The sequence below is a fragment of the Nycticebus coucang genome, chromosome 14 (assembly GCF_027406575.1).
Source record: "Nycticebus coucang isolate mNycCou1 chromosome 14, mNycCou1.pri, whole genome shotgun sequence".
Classification (NCBI taxonomy): domain Eukaryota; kingdom Metazoa; phylum Chordata; class Mammalia; order Primates; family Lorisidae; genus Nycticebus; species Nycticebus coucang.
This window is the reverse complement of record NC_069793.1, coordinates 42,583,027-42,604,344: the sequence shown is the minus strand read 5'-3', so window position 1 is coordinate 42,604,344 and position 21,318 is coordinate 42,583,027. Positions and strand designations below refer to the sequence as shown.

At 36.1% G+C, this 21,318-nt stretch overlaps 1 non-coding gene across 1 annotated transcript; it reads right to left on the bottom strand.

Annotated features, from left to right (window-relative positions):
* Positions 1 to 10,087: 10,087 nt before the first annotated feature.
* LOC128566139 (U6 spliceosomal RNA) lies at positions 10,088 to 10,194 on the bottom strand. The gene has a single exon (XR_008374435.1). It is a non-coding gene; the product is annotated as a U6 spliceosomal RNA (small nuclear RNA).
* Positions 10,195 to 21,318: the final 11,124 nt, after the last annotated feature.

Below are 21,318 nucleotides of genomic sequence, written 5' to 3'. Positions count from 1 at the left end.
CAGCTGCTTCTTCAGCCTCAGGCCATAAGGTTCCCCAGATCCTGTCTCCACCTCTAGAATTGGTACCTATTTCTGGATACTGGTTTTCATTTTCCAACGTCCGCCTGCTATCTAGGTTTTCTTCAACTTCATTCTCTCACAAGTATTAATTCAGAACAGATCTGCTCAGACATTATCTACGCGATCTTGGTCTAGTTTACCAACATCCTACAAGGAAGGAAATGATAAAAACAAAAGCTGAAATACATGCATTAGAAAGCAGACCACTGCTGTGGTATATGTATACCATGGAATACTATTCAGTCATTAAAAAAAATGGAGACTTTACATCCTTCGTATTAACCTGGATGGACGTGGAAGACATTATTCTTAGTAAAGTATCACAAGAATGGAGAAGCATGAATCCTATGTACTCAATTTTGATATGAGGACAATTAATGACAATTAAGGTTATGGAGGGGGGAAGCAGAAAGAGGGATGGAGGGAGGGGGGTGGGGCCTTGGTGTGTGTCACACTTTATGGGGGCAAGACATGATTGCAAGAGGGACTTTACCTAACAATTGCAATCAGTGTAACCTGGCTTATTGTACCCTCAATGAATCCCCAACAATAATAAAAAAAAAAAAGCAGACCACTAAAACAACTGAAATGTTAACTATGTTTGAGATTTAGTTTTGTGGAAAAACATCATTAAAATTGCATACATTTGTGGCAAATCTAAAAAAGAAAAGAAAAAAGATGGCACAAATAAAAAGAGAAATTCCTGGGGGAATTTCTGGAAAAAGGAGGGAAAATTACACACTCTTTGGTCTATAAAAGTAAAAGTCCCTACCAAATGGTTTTTTTCTCTCTTAATCTACTAATATAAATTAATAAAATAAGATCAAGATGAAAAACTGAGTATTTGAATACTCATGCAAAATGTTTTTAAGGTTATCAAAGAGTTATTTCTACAAGTCTTTTAGGGTCAGATGTTTTTATTGTGGAGTCTTTCAAAGCTGTAAGTGATAGCCAGTTTCCATGCTATATTAATCTATTTTACCAGAAAATATGCAAGATATAAAGCCACTCAATTCACATGAAGTAAGTATAAATGATTTCAAAACATTATTAAAATGGCACATAAAAGAAAACTGTGGATCAAAGGGACTTATAAGTATTCAAAGTAAGATGCTAGAGAATCAAATCCAGCAGCATCAAGGGAATAATTCACAAAAAAGTAGGATTAACCACTGAATTGCAAATACAGTTTATTATTTTGGAATGTAAATAATGTAAATGGGTCAAAAAGAAACATCCCAATTGATTATTAAAATAATTTTATATGTTTGGGGCGGCACCTGTGGCTCTAAAGAGTAGGGCGCCAGCCCCATATGCTGGAGGTGGCGGGTTCAAACCCAGCCCCGGCCTAAAACTTCATGTTTCAATTCGTTCAGTTAAAAAGTCTTAGAAATATTAAAATTACTTTAAAGTATTTAAAGTATCGACCTGAAAACAACTCACATCAAGTTAAAGGATATATATTCAAGGCATAACCACTAAAATACAAGAAAAAAATATACTGTTATTTTATAGTAAAATATTACATGTATACATTTGAAACTATTCATAATATATATATAAAGTAGAGAGTATAGTAAATGCTTTGTATACAAAACACGGAATAAGAAAAATAAAATAACCATTAACATTAAGAGCACCCTTTCCTGATTTGATTTCTATTTTTGATCACCCTTTCTTTTCTTTTCTTCTTTTTTTGCAGTTTTTTGGCCAGGGCCAGGTTTGAACCCGCCACCTCTGGTATATGGGGTCAACACCCTACTCCTTGAGCCATGGTCTTAACAGGGATAGAAGCTATACTGAATTTTATATTTATTATTTCCTTGTCATATGACTAATCCATGTGCTGATGAGTTCTGTATGTGTTTTAGCTTGTATAAAATGTATCTTACTGTGCAAGTTCTTTGCAATGTGCTTTTTGAGTGGATGTTATCTTGAGAGGCTGATAGTTGTAGTTGACTATCTTTTGTTTCAACTATTATTTTCTATTATGGTAGAACCTCTGTAAGTTGACCACCCAATAGGTTGTAACAAACTGGTCAATATACAGAGATGGTCAACATAAGGAACTAGGCCTACTGTACTGATATGTGGGTGTGCGTGTGGTGTGTGTGCAGTCTATGAAAATGAGGTCAACCGAAGGAGGTGGTCAATGCAGGGCGCTGGTCAACTATGGATGTTCTACTGTTTGAATCAGCCAGTGTGCATGTTCCCTTCTATAAATGTATATTTGAGGTTATTTGCTTCTGGTGTTTGTTTGGTAGCTTTGCTGTATACCCTGTGTAAACTTCGTGGTGCACATCATGCAAGTATGTCTGATAGACACTATCCAGTAGCATTTTCTGTCATGACAAAATGTTCTATAAAACAACACAGTCTAAGAAGAGTTAGAGCAATTACCTTTATTATCATTCTAGATAGGTCTGGATTTTTTTTCTCTTTCTTTTAGTTCTAAGACCATGACTGACTTTGGGTTAAGATTTCTCATGTGAGTCCACATGTGGTTTTAAAACTCCAATTCATAGTTTCCGTGTTGACCTTATTTTTTCACCTTGCCTCTTCTGGGCCTGGTGTTTCCCCTTCTTTCTTGCTATCTGTTTGATTGATAGGATTTTCCTTATCTTCCTTCCCCACCTTCTCTCTTTTGACCATCTATTTCTGTTTTTGAGTCAGCCTTCAAACTGTATCTACATTTAGAATTGTATGATTCTGAAATGAATCATATTTTCTAGAGGTCTAAACAATAAAACTATTTTTTTAAAGAATTACTAGTTTAAGGAATGCTTTAACACTTGTTATTCTATCTTTACTTTTTCTTTCATATTTTAGTATTCAATTTTGTACTTTAGAATAACTTTACAAACAGGCATTAATTTATAGGACTGAATTAACCTTATGAAAGAAATGAATCGTATCATTATTTTGCATATGGTTAGAATTGTCATAAAATTCTATTATTTGATGGGCATTAGGAAAACGCTTTTTCACTTATCTAATCTTTAAACTTTAATATAGGTAAATATATTTGTGAAAATTAAAATAACATTTCTTGAAATTTATTTCAACTGATCCATCAGAATTCTGAAATAATGTTTTATTAGAAATTGTAAGGCATATTATAAGCTAAGACATCACTGAATGTACTTCACAATGATGACTCTAGAAAATAAAGGCACATTTTGATTAGTCCTGTTTGCAAAACCATCTTGGCCTTTATTAAATATCCTTAATTTCCATGTAATGTAGTTATTTGCCAAGGTTTGTTGAGAATTTGTTTTCATTTTTATCAGGATCTAATGAGATAAACCAAATTTATAACCATGAACATGCCAGAAATGTCACAATTGAGAGAAAATTTCACATACTTAGAAATGACAATCCTGCTATTCAGAAATGATAACTTTGCTTCTTATGTGGAATGGCGGCTTACACGGACCATCCAGGCAATTAGTCCAGTACCTATTCTACGCTTTGGAGTTACCTTATGCTAAGTGCAGAATGCCAGTTCTTGGTAGACTAGAAATTTTTTAGTAATCTTGAGGAACTTCAGAAAAAAAAAAAAAGAGAGAGAGAGAGGGAGTATATCCATTTAGTTAAATATTCTGTAGTTGAAAATTGGCAGGGGCAAATTGAATGTTTCTTGCTCTTAGCCTCAAAATAGATAAAGAGACAGGGCACTTTTATTTAGTCAAATAAAAATGATGAAACATAAGATCTTAAGAGTTTTACCAAACCTTCCTTCAGATAGAAATGAACACTGATGACTGCCATAGTTGGAGCACATAGATGTTCAATAAATATTTATATTATACGAAAAAAAAAAAAGAAATGAACGCTCTTTCTTAGCGCTGTTAAATATGCCAGAAGGGGTCCTTTATGTATGTTGTGTGTGTGTGTGTATATATATATATATTATTTATTTATTTATTTTTTTTTTGAGACCAAGTCTCACTTTATCACCCTTGGTAGAGTTAGAGTGCCATGGCATCACAGCTCATAGCACAACTCCTGGGCTTAGGCGATTCTCTTACCTCAGCCTCCCGACTAGCTGGGACTACAGGTGACTGCCACAACACCCAGCTATTTTTTTTGTTGTTGCAGTCTGCCAGGGCTAGGTTCAAACCAGCCACCCTCGGTATGTGGGGCTGCTGCCCTACCCACTGAGCCACAGGCTTTGCCCTGGGTCCTTTGTGTGTTAATCATTTCTTCTTCTTCTGGTCACCTGGTAATTTAAAACTTTTTAAAATTTCAAATTAATATGAAGGTACCAATTTTTAGATTACATTGTACCACTTCCAGGGTAAAGTTCCATTTCACCTAGGGTGTATCATACACCCTCACACCCTCACAATGTGCACAGCAGGTGGGATCCCTCCACACGACCTCCCTCCATCCCTTCCTCAGTTATCCTTTCCCTTCTCCCTCCCCACTCCCTTCCCCCATACTAGACTATATTTGTGTTCTATTGTTCATATGAATATGTAATTGTTTATATATTGGTTTCATATTAGTATAGAGTACATTGGATATTTATTTTAACATTCTTGTGATACTTTACTAAAAATAATATGTTTCAACTCCATCTAGGTAGATGTAAAAGCTGTAAAGTCTCCACCCTTTTAATGGCTGAATAGTATTCCATGATATACCACAGCTTGTTGATCCATTCATGGGTTGGTGGGTGCTTAGGTTGCTTTCACAACTTGGCAATTATGAATTGAGCCACAATAAACATTCTGGCGCAAATGTCTTTGTGGTAAAATGATTTTTGTTCTTCTGGGTAGATACCTAGTAATGGGATTGTGGGATCAAATGGAGGGTCTACTTTTAGTTCTTTGAGGATTCTTTATTCTTCTTTCTGGAGAGGCTATACTAGTTTGCAATCCCACCAGCAGTACAGTTTTGGGACTTTGTGATGTGATCTATTCTTACTAGGGTTAGGTGATATTGCAAATTTTTTCATGTGTTTTTTGGTCATTCATCTGACTTCTTCAGAGAAGTTTCTCTTCAAGTCTTTTGCCCACTTATAGAGTGGGTTGTTTGTACCTTTCTTATTGTTTAATTTGAGTTCTTTGTCAATTCTGGGTATCAGGCCTCTGCATTGCTTCTGAGCAAATGAAATGCACCAAGTAGAAGAGAACTTGAAATGAATGATAATCAGGATATTGTGAGACAAACATAATTCATCAAATCTGCACCTTGGGTTTGGGGATTAATTATGGTCGGGGGATGAATGGAGATGGGGGAAGCATAGAAGTGAAAGGTTAACTAGTATTTTTTCTTTGAGAACACTCCAGGTTAGTTTGAGCCAGGCACAATACTTTCCTTGACTAAACACTATAAGCACAGATGGGAAAAGGGAGAGAACCTTCAGCAGTTATACTTGCTCTGAGATGTCCTTGAATCCCTTTTTAACCTTATGAGCACTTGTGGAATTGTATCTTCGATACCCACCTCTAATCACTACTGTCCAGGGCTTAACTATATGTGTTAACACTCCACGAGAATCTAAAATTAATAAGATAGGCAAGGAAAAATACACCTATTGCCTCTTTCTAGTTAAGAGATTTCTTATGGAATGGAGGCTTTTTATGTATGTTTGTGGAACTGAGATAGAAATAATAGCGAATACTTACATGGTGATCACTGGGCCAGGCACTGTTCAAACATTTTATAGAAACACTGTCATTTGCAACAACCTGGATGTACCTGTAGGGAATTGTTCTAAGTAAAATAAGCTTGGAATGGAAAAACAAATATTGCATGATCACACGTTTATGTGGAATCCAAAAAGTCTATTTCACAGAAGCAGAGTTACAATGGTAGCTGCTAGGGGCTGAAGGAAACAGAGGATAGAAATATGTTGATCAAGGGTACAAAGTTTTGGAGATTTATTGTATAGAATGGAGACTATAGTTAATTATATATTTGAAACTTACTAAAAGAATGGATCTTAAATGTTCTCAGCATATATGCGCACACACACATACCCACAAAGGATGACTGAGGTGATAGATGTGTTAAATCACTCGATTGTGGCAATCACTTCAACACACACACACACACACACACACATATACATCCCTAGTCAACCTGAGAAGCAATTTTGGAACTCTTTCCTGGAATAATCATCAGACCTGTTGTCCTACAAGTTCTGACAATAAAGTTCATGAACTTAACACCATGTGCTTACATTGGCAGCACTGTACAAACAACTTGGTAAGGTTTCTTAACCTTGGTATATCAGTGTCTCACAGTTGTATTCATGTTGACATGTGCTTGTGCCTTGCTGAATGGCATTCATTCTTGTTGTTTTGTGTTTTTGTGTGCCATATAATGACAGCTCTGATGGTCATCCCAGAAAAAGAGTTCCAAATTGCTTTGAAGTGTAAACTAGGTGCTGACATCAATACATGGCTTCCCAAGGGGAGTACTTCCCAAGGTGACCATAGTAATATTCAGCAATGAGGTATGTAGCACTTTTTCTAGGAGGAGTTCACAAACTGTATTTTCAGACCTCATATATATCAAAATTCACTTGTTATACCATAACTGTATACTATTTTTACTTGTTAATTTTACACCTTGACAAAGTTGGGGGGGTGACTAATAAGCAACATTGGTATCTCTTTTAATGCAAAAATTAAAAAAAGAATTTACATTTAATTGATTCTCCAACAACACTGTAAAATTTCAGAAACAAATTTACCCTGAGTAAACAATACTTAACTTTTAGAATTGGTAACCTAATTTCATATTTATATTTTAAATTTATTTTCTTATATAGTACTTTCAAAATTTGATACGTCTTAGATCCCTAACACACTGGTGAATCCTTGAGCGGCCCAAGAAATAGTTTGAGTAACTTGCTCAAGTTCAAGTAAGTATGGCAGAGGTGGATTCAGTCTCATAGAGTTTGAATCCAAAGATCACACTCTTTAACTTCTACCTTAGGTAGTGTAGGAATTTTTGAAGGAAAGTCTACTTATATATCCATGGCTGGGCCTTTTAAGTTATTCATCTTTAAGTGATTTATGAATGAAGTAAGACCTAAATTTTAAAAAATTTCTATGTCATTTGAATTTGCTGCCAATTCAATTTTGGTACTAAACATCTATATAATTATTATTATAATAAGTCAATAAACACTATTATTTTCCCCTTTTGCAGATGAGATGTCTTTACAATGCTTAATACCTGAAATGATATAAATTATATATTTAGGTGATAGAGAATCTGTAACTTAAATTAAAGTGAATATGACTCCAAAGTTCCTGCATTTAACTGCCGCTTAATATTGCTTACATTTAAGACCTCAGAAATTATATTTGCTACTAATGTCCTACACTTGCTCTTAGCCAAAAGGCAGAAAAGCAATCTAATGTTCCTATTTTACTTTTATTTGCCATTTATTGAATACTATTATGTGTTAGAAGCCATATTTTTTAAAATTGTCATAATAATCTTTTAAGATATGCATAAAGATCCTTAGTTCAGGGAGTTGAGATGTTGAGGAGTTCACTAGCTTTTCTGTTCCAGAGCCTTTAAGTGGCAGCGCTAGGATTCACAAGGAGGCTGAATCTGAAGTCTAAATTTTCTACCTGTCATGGAACTTTGGCATATAGACAAGACTGATTTCTCCACAGAGCTGCATCTTGTGTGTGAGCCAAATCAGCCCTTCCTGCCCTTGAAAATTCACTTTATTACTGGGACTTTGCATCAGAAAATTTTTTGGCATTTTTCTAAAAACAACAATAACAACAACAACAACAAAAATCCACCCTTAAACTATACAGATTTATGCAGGACTTTGAGGATCTGTTTCCAAATAGGAGTTCTGAAAACATTTTGAGCACTCTCAGCATTGCTGGAGTAATGTGGAGGTTTGGAGTATACAATGATGAAGTCATGACACATGTGTTAAGAATCACATTGCTGTCTACATTTACCTGGTATAAGTCATTCCCATCTCCATGGGCTATTATTCTATTGAGTAAGATATGTTGCCAAAAGAACAGAAGGATTTTTCTTTGTACTTAAGTGTGGCTTGAATTGATTTTTCTAAACAGCTTCAAAGTGTATGCTTTCATTCTATAATCCATTCTAAGTGTTTTGAAATAAAAGAACTATCAAATCACTTGGCAGAATGAGGCCTATTGATGCCCAGAAAGGCCAATTTATATTCAGTTGGTGCCCTGGCAAGTGACATGATTGATATCATTCAGATTTGAGACCCGGAGTGATAAAGAGTTACACATGGCCCAGCGCCACACTTCAGGGCACACAGCCCCCCGGTGAGTTATTGTTTTGTTTTGCCCCTGGTTCTTCTAGGTTGAAAACTTCGTTTTCATAAATTAATCAGTGACGGCATTTTGCATTTCTGATTTGTTTCCTTTCTCTAAAGGCCTTTACTTGCAGTTTATAATGCTGAGTGGCACAGTTTCAAGCTGCCCAAAAAGAGATGAAACAATTGGATAATCAAAAGGCTTTTTGTTTGTCATTGTGGCAAATAAATGTAGATTTCTCTAAAAGCTTCACTGCAAAGATATTTTTAAATATGTTTTCACATGTTGAGTAGATAGATATGAAGAATATTTACTAAAAATATATGTAAATTTTAAAAAGGAATAAATACCCCATATCCCAGCCACCTGATTTAAGAGAAAAAAATGTACAAAAACATTTCCTTTAAAATACTCTTTCTGCTCCTCCCAGATTTTATACTACACTCTTCCTCATTAGAAGTAGCCACTCTACTCAGTTTTGAGTTTACATAATGTATTGTTTACTTTAAATGTTTTTGTATCATGTGTAAATAGAGTCATACCGTGTGGATGGTTGTGATTTACTGATTTTCCTTTACAGTATGTTTGTAGTATTTCTCTGTTTTAGTACTTACATCTATAATTCATTTATTTTCATTACTATATATGGCTCCATTATACAAACACACCACAATTTATTTACCATTTCCAGTCCATGGACATTTGAATTGTTCCGAATCTTCAGGAGTTTTGTTACGAATATTCTCATGTATAACCTTTTCCACTTGGCATGTATGTAGAAGAGTTTCTCTATTAAAATAAATCAATAGATAAAGATAGACAGGATAGATATGCATATTTATGTATTTAAGTAACATACAAGGGGGCCAAAAATGTATACACATTTTGAAAGATCTTGTTGGAAGTAAAATTCATCCTTCCCCCAAAGTATACAAAGTGCAGGTAAAATGGATGTGGATAGTGCATCTATATACACCTGACCAATAATGGTACCTTCAATTCGACTTTGAAAAGTAATACATAGGTAACATCTCTAAGTGTATACACATTTTTGTCACTCTTGGTATATTAATATATTATCTGGAATCTGTATGGAATTGTGGGATGATAGGTTAGATACATTTTCAATTTTTCTAGATATTGCCAAATTGTTTTTTATAGTATGTGTACACCATTCCAATTCTTTCCCTCTTTCACCAATGCTTGATATTGTCAGACATTGACATTTTTGTATAACTGCAGTGTGTACAATGGAATATTGTGTCTGTAATTTACATTTGCCTGATTCCTGATGGAGAGGTACACATCTTGGCATGCTTGTTTGTGTTTTCCCTTTATTGAACTGCCTTCTATTTAACTATTTTTCTACTAAGTTGTTCATCTTACTCTTATTATTTTGGCATTGCATAGGATGATAATATTTCTTCCAATTTTTCACCTAACTTTTTATTTTATTCATCTTACTCTTATTAGTTTGGCATTACCTACGATGATAACATTTCTTCCTATTTTTCACCTAACTTTTTATTTTGTGTGTTATTTGACAAGCACAAGTTTTTATTTTGTAGAAGATATATTTTTCAATGATTTCTTTATGTGTTGCCCTTTGTTTATTATTTATGTAAAATTTCCCTGTCCTATCTTTGATACTGACTCCTAAAATTGAATAGTTTTGCCTTTCGGTTTTAATTTCTTATCTCTTTAGAATTGATTTTGTTCAATAAAGTTTTATTTTTCCAAATATATGGTTGGTAAAAATATGGAATTTGCATGTCATCCTTGTGCTGGGGCCATGCTAATCTTCTCCGTATCGTTGCAATTTTAGGATGTGTGCTGCCGAAGCAAGCACTAGAATTGATTTTGTACGTGGTATAAAGGATAGGTCCAATTTCCATTTTCTATTTCACATGCATGATTACTTGACCCAGCATCCTAACATTATTCACTATAAACTATATTTCTTCCATTATGTCCAGGGTAACCCTTGCCATTCATTTATTCAGCCCATACTTACTGAGTGACAACTTTGTGTCTAGTGCCTTAATAGGGGTTACGAATCCAGAGGAAGCAAACTAGTTTAAAATTCCCACTCTAGTGAGGATTCACTCATTTTAGTTGGAGGAGAAAGCTAAAAACACATAAATAAACATACAAACGAAAGCGAATCTTACAACATATCAAATGTTCATCAGACAATAAAAAGAGAAGGAGACTACAAAACATACGGCTGGGTTTGCATTAAAAAACACAAACATGGATTTGGAGATAAGGCCTTACCAAGAAGACAGCCTTAGAATGAAGACTTAAAAGCAAGCGAAAGACCTCATTTTGTGAATAACTGGAGGGAAAGTAATCCAGCTAGAGGGAAGAGTAAAGGACAAAATTTGAGGCAGAAGTGTGTCTCACACGTTCAGAAGATCAGCCTATCTGGTGAATGTGAACTAACAGCGGATAGGAAGCGAGTTTACTAAGGGAGTAAGGGGCCAAATCTATTGGTCAGAAAGGCTTGTAAGTATAGGATAACCTGAATTACATTTTCAAAGGATCACTGTGTCATTCAAGCTAGGTCAATCAGGTATAGGTAGTACTGTTGCAGTAGATGATTACAAAGTTTCAATAGTCTACAGCCATGAGAGTTTAATTGTTTTCCTTGTTACACATTCAATTAACACTCTGTTGGCCACAGTCAGTAAGGCTATTCATGCTTTGGGAATGAGGAAGTACAACCTGCCTTGTGCAGGCAGGAAAACTGGAAGTATCTGGTGTGCAGCACAGTCTCCCCGGCTGCTGTGCTGAGAACACACCGCAGGTGGAAGGGAAATAGGGAGAGCAGTCTGTGAGGAGACAAAGGATTAAATCAGAGCATGAGGTAGCAGAGGATATGGGAAAAATTACTTGGATTCTGGACAAATTGTGGAAGTAGTGCTCAAAGATTTTGTCAATGACTATGATGTGAGGTGTGAAAGAGCAGGTGGAGGCAAGGGTGACTAAGGATTTGGGGCTGAGCAGCTGGATAATTAGATGCCATTTACTGTGGTGGACAATGCTTTAGGGCAAGCAAACTTTTTTGTCCTTGTTTTCTTTTTGTTGTTTCTATGGTGCGTGAATCACAATTTCAGAATTTAACTTTTTCTGGCCTCCTGGACATGTTCCTATTAAATTTCCTCTCTTTTTAAACATCTGGGACATCTGCTTTATTGATTGACTTGCTTCTAATTGAAGGCATAAATATTAGGGAGTGGAAGAAGACGGGTCTTTCCAGGAGTACACAAAATTCTCCAGCCCCATATATGGTCCAACCAGTGGATATGGAGAGGCTTGAGGACGGTTACATTTAGAGTACCTGGATCCTAAATATTTCCTTTTTCTTTTCTTTTTTTTTTTGAGACAGTCTCACTCTGTTGCCCTGGGTTGAGTGCCATGGCATCTTTATAGCTCACAGCAACCTCAAATTCATGGGCTTGAGCAATCCTGCCCTAGCCTCCCAAGTACCTTGTACTACAGGCACCCGCCACAACACCCAGCTAGTTTTTTTTCTGTTTTTAGTAGAGATGGGGTCTTGCTTTTGCCCAGGCTGATCTCCAATTCCTGAGATCAAGCAATCTCCCATAGCGCTGGGATTACATGCGTGAGCCACCATACCCAGCCTGCCTTAACTTCTTACTGCAAGAAAGATTTACTGATGCTTCTTGGTGCTTGACAGTTACAAATCAAGTTTCCATGTCTGGTGGATATGCTGTTGAAATTCATTACTTCACTGGTATTGCTTTTTTCCCCCTTCCTTTATGACAATATTATATTATCAGAATTACCAATGTTTTATAAGTTGTGATATTTAAAAGAGTAACTTGGTACACCACAAACTTTTTTTGTGTGTTTGTGGTTTTTGGCCGGGGCTGGGTTTGAACCTGCCACCTCCGGCATATGGGGCCGGTGCCCTACTCCTTTGAGCCACAGGCGCCACCCCACCATAAACTTTTTTTTTTTTTTTATGAGTCTTTTTGTTGTTCCTAGTTCTTTGAATTTTCATTCAAATTTTAGGATCTCTTGAGAAGTTAAACAAGAAGAAATCTTTTTAAATTTTTGTTAAAATTATATTGAATTTAAAAATTGATTTGTGAGAGGGCGGCGCAGGTGGCTCAAGGAGTAGGGCGCCGGTCCCATATGCTGGAGGTGACGGGTCCAAACCCAGCCCTGGCCAAAAACCACAAAAAAAAAAAAAAAAAATTGATTTGTGAGAATTGTACCTTTACAATAATGAAACTTTCATTTTAAAAATGTGATACAGTTCCCCAGTTTTTTAGGTCTTCTTTAAAACCTAAAAATTTGTAGTACATACGTGTCAATATTGTGCACACATTTTTCATTATTATTCCCAGAACCTCATATTTTTATTGTTAATATAAATTTTATCATTTTTAGAAAGCATATTTTTCTATCAGTATGGTTCCCATTTTAAGGAAATGAAATTGCTGTTTTTCTACATTTTACCGTGTTTTACAATTTCTGATTAATATGAGGGTACAAATGTAGAGGTTACATTGTTTTCATATGTAAGGTAAAGTTCAAGTTCAAGTTGAGCCTTTCACGCAGGGGGTGTGTTGGAAACCATCACATTGTGCACTTTCGCTGAGATCCCGGCACTTGCCCTCCATCCTCCTTACTCTTCTCTCCCTCCTCTTATGTTTTAGTTGTGTTTTTATAAATAACATGGAGCTGTAAATCTTAAAGTGACATAATTAGCCATTTACACTTATTATAATACTGAAATAGTTCATTTTTATCTTACTTTCTGTTTCTATTTCTTCTATCTTTTATATTTTCTCTATTTCTTTCCTTTGAAATCTTCTCATTATTTTCTTTTCTTCTAGTCATTGGGAATTATGAAAACTGTTCCTCATATTTTAGAAGTTACCCTGAAAAATTTTAACATACATACTTTGCTTGTGAAAGCTAGTAATTAGTTGATATCTTTTTCTTACTTTTAAATGAATGATGCAAAGACTTACCTCTAGAATATTTTGTCTTTTGATCTCCTCTGACTTATACAGTATATTTTTGTTGCATGTTTTAGTTTGCTCTTTTTCATATGTATGAAAACAGAATTAATATTTCATATTATGGTTGTTTATCTAGATTTACCCAGATATTACCAGTTTGCTCATTCGTGATTACTTCATACAGTTCTAATTTTCCTTCTGGAATCAAATTCCTTCTTCCTGATGAATTTTAAAGGAGTATAAAAATGGGTACAAACTCTCTCATGTTCCTCCTATGAAGAAATGAAGTTTATTTTCCCCCTTGAATTTGCGGTCTATGAATTGCTCTCTATTCAGTGGGTTATGGGAAAAGTGATATCATGCCAGTCCTGGGCATTTAAGAAAATGCTTTTGTCTTCAGCTCCAACAGCCCTAAACTGACATGAAGGACATAAGTCCACCCTGCCAGAGGGACCACATGGAAAGAGTTGAGAACTGCATGGAATGAGGTATTGTCTGAATGACTCAGTTTTTCAGTTCCACTCCAAGTCTAAAGGAATGAAGACTGTGAGAGATGTCATCTGGACCCCTGTGCCCAGACAGAGCTAAATAATACTGAGTAACCCCCTTTGGTATCATGAAAAACAAAGCCTCACTACTCCTAAATCACAAAAATTACGTGGTAGAGTCAAATGGTGGTGTTTTAAGTCACTGTGTTTTTCTTTTCCTTTTTTTTTTTTCTAGAGACAGAGTCATACTTTGTCACCCTCTGTAGAGTGCATTGGCATCACACAGCTCACAGCAACCTCCAGCTCCTGGGCTAGACAATTCCCTTTACCTCAGCCTCCTGAATAGCTGGGACTACAGGCGCCCGCCACAACGCCCGGCTATTTTTTGTTGCAGTTTGGCAGGAGCCCTGTTCGAACCCGCCACCCTCAGTATATGGGGCCGGTGCCCTACTCACTGAGCCACAGGAGCCGCCCTAAGGCATTATTTTTTTGTGATAGTTTATTATGAAGCAGAAGTTATGTGGTTAACTCAAAAAGTAGGCTTCATAGAAGTGACAACTAAGTGGTTTTTCAGGGCTGGAAGGCAAGAAAATGAAGAAATGTTGGTTAACGGATACAAATGTTCAGTTATGAGATGAATAAGATCTGGAGATTTGTTAGTACAGCTGGTGGCTACGATGCTGCTATGTTGATAGCACTGCCCTGTTTACTTGAATCTTGATATGAGAGCAGATTTTAACTGTCCTCACTGCAAAGGCAAAAATGGTCGCTATGGGTGGTGATAGATGTGTTAATGAACTTGATTGTATTTACAGGATGTATATGTATATCAAAGCATCATGTTATACACCTTAAATAAATCAATTTATATTTGTTGATTAAATATTAAAAAGTATTATCAGACATCCACTAGTACTATTTGAAAATTATCTCTCACTTTGTTCATTTTTTAAAGATCATCTTTTCTCATTAAAAAAAAATTTTTTTTTAAACTCTGGCCTTTTTTTAAAATCTGCTCGTTCTTTGGGGTTTTCTGAAGTTTCACTAAGACGCCTGATGACTTTTCTTGCTCTTTGTTCAATCCTTGTCCTAGTCTATTTGGGCTGCAGTGACAAAGTGCCGTAAACAGTCCTTATAAACAACAGAAATTTGTTTTTCACCATTCTGAAGGCTGAGAAATTCAAGATGAAATGCTAATGTCTAAAGAGGGCCTTCTTTCTGCCTCATAAACAATCACCTGTTTGCTCTATCTTCATGTGATGGGAGAGGCAGAGGTCCTTCTGGAGCCTCTTTTATAATGGACTTCTTTTAAATTTATTTTTAAAACATTTTTACATTTTATTTTGAAATAAATTTCGACTTAAAGGAAATCTACAAAACAAGTAGCGTTCTCATATACAGGCAGTCCCCACATTATGACAAGAGAGGTTCTGTAGGTTTGTCATTAAGTTGAATTTGTATGTAAGTTGGAACAAGTACATTTACCTACTACCTGTAATGTGCCTAGTGCCTCCGTTTTTAAGTATGAGTTGTACATAAGATGGATGATTGAAACTTAGGGACTGTCTGTATCCTTTACTCAATTTCCCCTAATCTTTTATTTTTATTTTTATTTTTATTTATTTTTATTAAACCATAGCTGTATACATTAGTATGATCGTGGGGCACCATACACTTGGTTCATAGATCATTTGACACATTTTCATCACATTAGTTAACATAGCTTTTGTAGCATTTTCTTAGTTATTTTGCTAAGACCTTTACATTCCACATTTACTAGGATTCACATATACCCTTGTAAGATGCACCGCAGGTGTAATCCCATTAACTCCCTCCCTCCACCTACCTCCCACTCCCTCCCCTCCCTTTCCCCTTTCTCCCTATTCTTAGGTTATAACTGGGTTATAGCTTTCTTTTTTTTTTTTTTTTTTTTTTTTTTTTGTAGAGACAGAGTCTCACTTTATGGCCCTCAGTAGAGTGCCATGGCCTCACACAGCTCACAGCAACCTCCAACTCCTGGGCTTAAGCGATTCTCTTGCCTCAGCCTCCCGAGTAGCTGGGACTACAGGCGCCCGCCACAACGCCCAGCTATTTTTTGGTTGCAGTTTGGCCGGGGCCGGGTTTGAACCCGCCACCCTCGGTATATGGGGCCGGCGCCCTACCGACTGAGCCACAGGCGCCGCCCGGTTATAGCTTTCATGTGAAGGTCCTACATTAGTTTCATAATAAGGGTGAGTACATTGGGTACTTTTTCTTCCATTCTTGAGACACTTTACTAAGAAGAATATGTTCCAGCTCCATAATTGCTAAGTCATGGAAAAAGCCCAAGTGCCCATCGATCCACGAATGGATTAATAAATTGTGGTATATGTACACCATGGAATATTATGCAGCCTTAAAGAAAGATGGAGAATTTCCCCTAATCTTAACATTTTACTTATCAACAGAACAATCATTAGAACCAGAAAATTAACATCAAGGCACTACTATTTATAAAACTACCACCTTACTCAAAAAATTTAAGCTACATTTCTTTTTAATATTCTACGATTACATCCAAGATTCCATATTGCATTTAGTTTTCATGTATTTTAAATCTCATAGTCTCTGACAGTTTATCAGTATTTCCTGGTCTCTCATGACCTGACACTTCAGAAGTGTAAAGCTCAGTTATTCTACGTAATGTCTTCAAACCTGTGTTTGTCTGAGGTTTTCTCATGATTAGAGTGAGGTGGATAATTTTTGGCAAAAATACTAAAAAGCAATATTTTGATATTCTTGGTGTATATTGGGAGTATATGATATTGATATGTGTTATTATTGGTGATATTAACTTAATCATTTGATTGGGATGATGTATGCCTACATGGTTCTTCTTAAAATTTGTGCCATAACTCAATTTTAGTCCTTTATTTTACTTTTTAGCATTTGAAATATTTAATTTATATTCTGTGTCTATTGTTTATGGTATTGTAATTTTTTTTTTTTTTGAGGCAGAGTCTCATTATGTTGCCCTTGGAAGAGTGCTGTGGTGTCACAGCTCACAGGTACCTCATACTCTTGGGCTTAAGTGATTCTCTTGCCTCAGCTCCCAAGTAGTTGGGATTACAAGCACCCGCCAAAATGCCTGGCTATTAATATTATAATATTTTAAATGCCATTTTGCTCCAGGATATCGTTTGATTTGAGATAACTTGAATGAAGGTAAGATTCTGATGCAAGCTACATCTTCTCTACTTAGTAGAAATGTGGAAGGTATTGGGATTTGTAGCTAGAGTAAGAAGAACACAATTTAACCATTTATCAGCTGTGAATAATGAGTAACTTTATCTGAACCTCTATAAAATTGGAATAAGCATTATCTCCCTCATTTGCAGAGAGTAGTAAAAGAGCTGGCAAAATAAAATCTTTCTTTTATATATCTGAAAATATAAGTGGATAATATTCTCTTGAGATGGCCAATTATCAATATAAAATAACTATCATTAAAAATAGATGTTTAAAGTCACTTCTAAAAAATAAATTTACAAAGTCCCCACATAGAGTAATGCAGGTGACTATGCTGTTATATGAAGAACTTGTTTGAGTAGGTGGTTAACAAAATCCCAGTTTAAAGCAATACTCAATTCAATAATCTACAAAGCATATTCACATTCATTGTTTTATTTGAATTTCATATAAAATGCATTAGGTAAATAAGATATTATTACTCCCATTATACAGAGAATAATCATGAGTCATAAAGGTGTCAAATAACTCATCAAAGATTGCTGTGTTAAGAGGTTAGCAGCCTAGGAGAGTTTGAAAACTGGTTTCTTGAGATTCAGACTAATACCTTTGCACTAAAAATGCTAACTTATATCATCCAACTCCTTCATCTCAAGTCAGCATTCTTTCCTTAACCTATATGGATGTCTAATAACATTTCAGGACTCTCAAATATATTACTATTTCTCTCTTCTATCAGGCCTACCCTTTAAGAAAAATCTTAAAATTCCAATTACACTTGTTTATCAATCATTGTTTCTTTCTAATGAGGTTTTAGTTGGTATCATGAGCTAATACGGGACTATTTCCTGATTAAACATTAAATTTTTGTAATAAAATCTTTTACATATATATAATTTTAAAATTCCCTTTCCTTCTCTTCCCTTCCCTTCCTCTTCCCGGCAGAGAAGGGCCGGGCACAGTGGTTCATCACTGTATTTGTCTGTGCATATTATTCACATTCATTATCTCATTGGAAATGAAGATAATATTTAGTGGATTATATGTTTTCCTAAGGGAGAATTGGATTTATTAATTAAGAGAAAGGAGCAAATAAGGGAGGACCCCCAGGTACATGAAAGATTAGTCCATGTGTCTTGCGACACCTCTTAATTTTTCATATGTGCTTCACCTCCTGTATGTCTTAGCACAAGAGTGCCTTAGAAGGGCTGGGCACAGGGGTTCATCGCTGTAAATCTAGCACTCTGGGAGGCCAAGACAGGAGGATCACTTGAGCTCTGTAAGGCCAAGGTGGGAGGACTGCTTGAGCTCAGGAATTCGAGACCAGCTTGAGCAAGAACAAGGCTCTGTCTTTACAAAAAAAAATAGAAAGAAAATAAGCCAGGCATTGTGGTGGGCTAGTCCCAGCTATTTGGGAGGCTGTGACAAGAGGATCACTTGCGCCCAAGAGTTTGAGGTTGCTGTGAGCTATAATGATGCCAAGGCACTCTTGTTGGGGCAACAGAATGAGACTTTGTCTCAAAAAAAAAAAAAAAAAAGTGCCTTAGACCTATTTCAATAAAGTTATTGGAAAACTCCTTGGACACTCATGATAATTCCTTATCTTTTTTTTCCTTTTTTGCAGTTTTTGGCTGGGGCCAGGCTTGAACCTGCCACCTCCAGTATATGGGGCCAGAAGTGCTGCCCTCTTATTTTTTATTTTATTTTTTGAGACAGAGCCTCAAGCTGTCACCCTGGGTAAAGTGCTGTGGCATCACAGCTCACAGCCACCTCCAGCTCCTGGGCTCAAGTGATTCTCCTGCCTCCACCTCCCAAGTAGCTGGGACTATAGGCACCCACAACAACATCTGGCTATTATTTTTTTGGTTGCAGCCATCATTGTTGTTTGGGGGGCCTGGGCTGGATTTGAATCTGCCAGGTCAGGTGTATGTGGCTGGTGCCTTAGCCACTTGAGCCACTGACGCGAGCCAATAATTCCTTATCTTATTCAACACAAAACACTACAGCATTCACTATATTCAATGGGACACAGTTAAAGCAATCATAGTCATAGCTAACTTTTGCTGAATACACGTGTACACACATATAGTTTGCTATTCTTAGGTATTTTGCAGATAATAACTTTGTTGTGCCACAAAAACTCTAAAGACAGACATATTTATAATCCCATTTCATGGATGGGGAAATCGGAGGGCAGAGAAGCAAGGTAAATTCCCTGACACTGCATAGCTCATAAACAGCTCAGCCTGGATTTGAACCCAGTCAGTTTGGTTCTGAAGTTTTAAGCTTATGCTATTGAGAAGAGTCAGAAAAATATTCAGATTAGGCTTAAAGTAGAAAACTACATTCCCTACAGATCGACTCCATCCTTCTAATAGCAGGAAGACATCACTGAGGTCCTCCTGACTTACTTCTCAGAAAATTATGCTGCAAAAAGTTCACTTTTACAAGAACAGTCCACTTTGTCTTTTTACATCACAAACTATAATCCAAAAACTATGTTTCAAAACTTCAAATTTTGAACAATTATAGATTCACAGAAGGTTGTAAAAAATGTACAGGAGTCCCTCAGTATGGTTCTGTTAATTTTCCCCCAAGGTTCCATATTATTGAGCTATAGTACAACATAAACCACAAAATTAACAGTGATACAATTAACTGACCCTAGTCAGATTTTATCAGTTTACATGCAATCATTCGTGTGTGTTTGTGTCTGTGTAGTTCTAGGCTCTTTCATCACAGGTGTAACCATTACCACCACAATCAGGGCATAATACTATTCCGTCACCATGAGGTTCCCTCGTCCAACTCTTCTATAATTATACCTACCATCGTTACTCTCATCTATTTGTACCAATAAACACTGACTAATGCTTCTGCACTTATACCTAGTGGTTGCTCAAATAAAAACTTAGAGAAATAAGGAAAGTACAAATATAGAAGTTAAGTTTATGCAAAAAAACGCTAGCTAATCTTAAGGTTCTTGATATGGGCATAAGTTTTGGTTGCATTTATACTTCGAGTGGCCCAAGTCTTTGCTTAGAAAGACTAGATTCTAAGCTCCAAAAAGAGAAAAGTTGGGGGGAAATCCTTTTTATCATTGGAATGTGATGCAATGAGCAATTCATAGTTCCATTCTCAATTGGATTGAAGAAAATAATGGAAAGTGTCATAACTCCTTACGACTGTACCTTTAATCTCTGAGTCTTCAGTTTTCTTTTTTTTTTTTGAATGTCAATAATGGATATGAGATCACTTTAGAAGAGTTACAAGACAATGCTACCATAATGTATATTGTTCAAGGGATCATACCCTTTTCCATCTGTAGACTCCACTTAGCAGTACCGACCCTCTCTCCTTTCAGGAAACATCTACATTACTGCTGACTGGAAAACAAAGTGGCTTGCTGAACTCTTGAGGGATGACAGACTTCAGATTCCTGATGCACAGTCCATGAAATGCCTGACAGAGAAGAATCGTTAGTGTCAGATATGCTTGATTTGTCAGAGAAAACTGAAGGACACTTTCTCCTGGCTCAGATATTCATCAGTAAATGGAGGTCACAGAGATAGCAAATGACTGCACTTTCTTCCAGCTGGTCACACATAAGCAGAGCTCCCAAACCATGGGTTTTAAATTCTTAATTCTAAGTAAAGTCCCCATATAACATCGACTACAGTAGACCGCAAAGAGTGGATGTCTCATTAATTCTCTAAGAATGTTATAAATGCAGAAGCACCTCTGGTGGAACAGAAAGAACTCTGAACTAAGGAAGCAGAAGACATTCATTCTAGACAAAGCCCCGCCATGTTCATACGAAACCTCGACCCTTCTGAATCTTAGTTTGCTTTTCCAGAAGATGGTAGAATGCTCAACTACTTACCTATCTTGTATGTTGTTGAAATGAGTAAAATGAGAAAAGAATGTAAAAATTCTTTGTGGATTGTCAAGTTTTATATGGGACGTGTGTGTACACATATATGATGTCTCTCTCTCTCTCTCTATATATATATTTAAGATACACACAAGGATAAATTGCCAATATATGTATGTGGTAAATACATAGTGTCTGTATATGTGCAATTGTTAAGTGGCATGTGTGTGCATGCATATTACATGTACGTTAGATATTATCAAAATAACTATTGTTATTTCTCAAGAAAAGGAAGACACATATGTGGAATTGTTCTACTTCCGACAGTCCAGAAACCAAAAAGTAATTATCCCTTGAAAATCAGTGTGTTGTGACAACTCAAG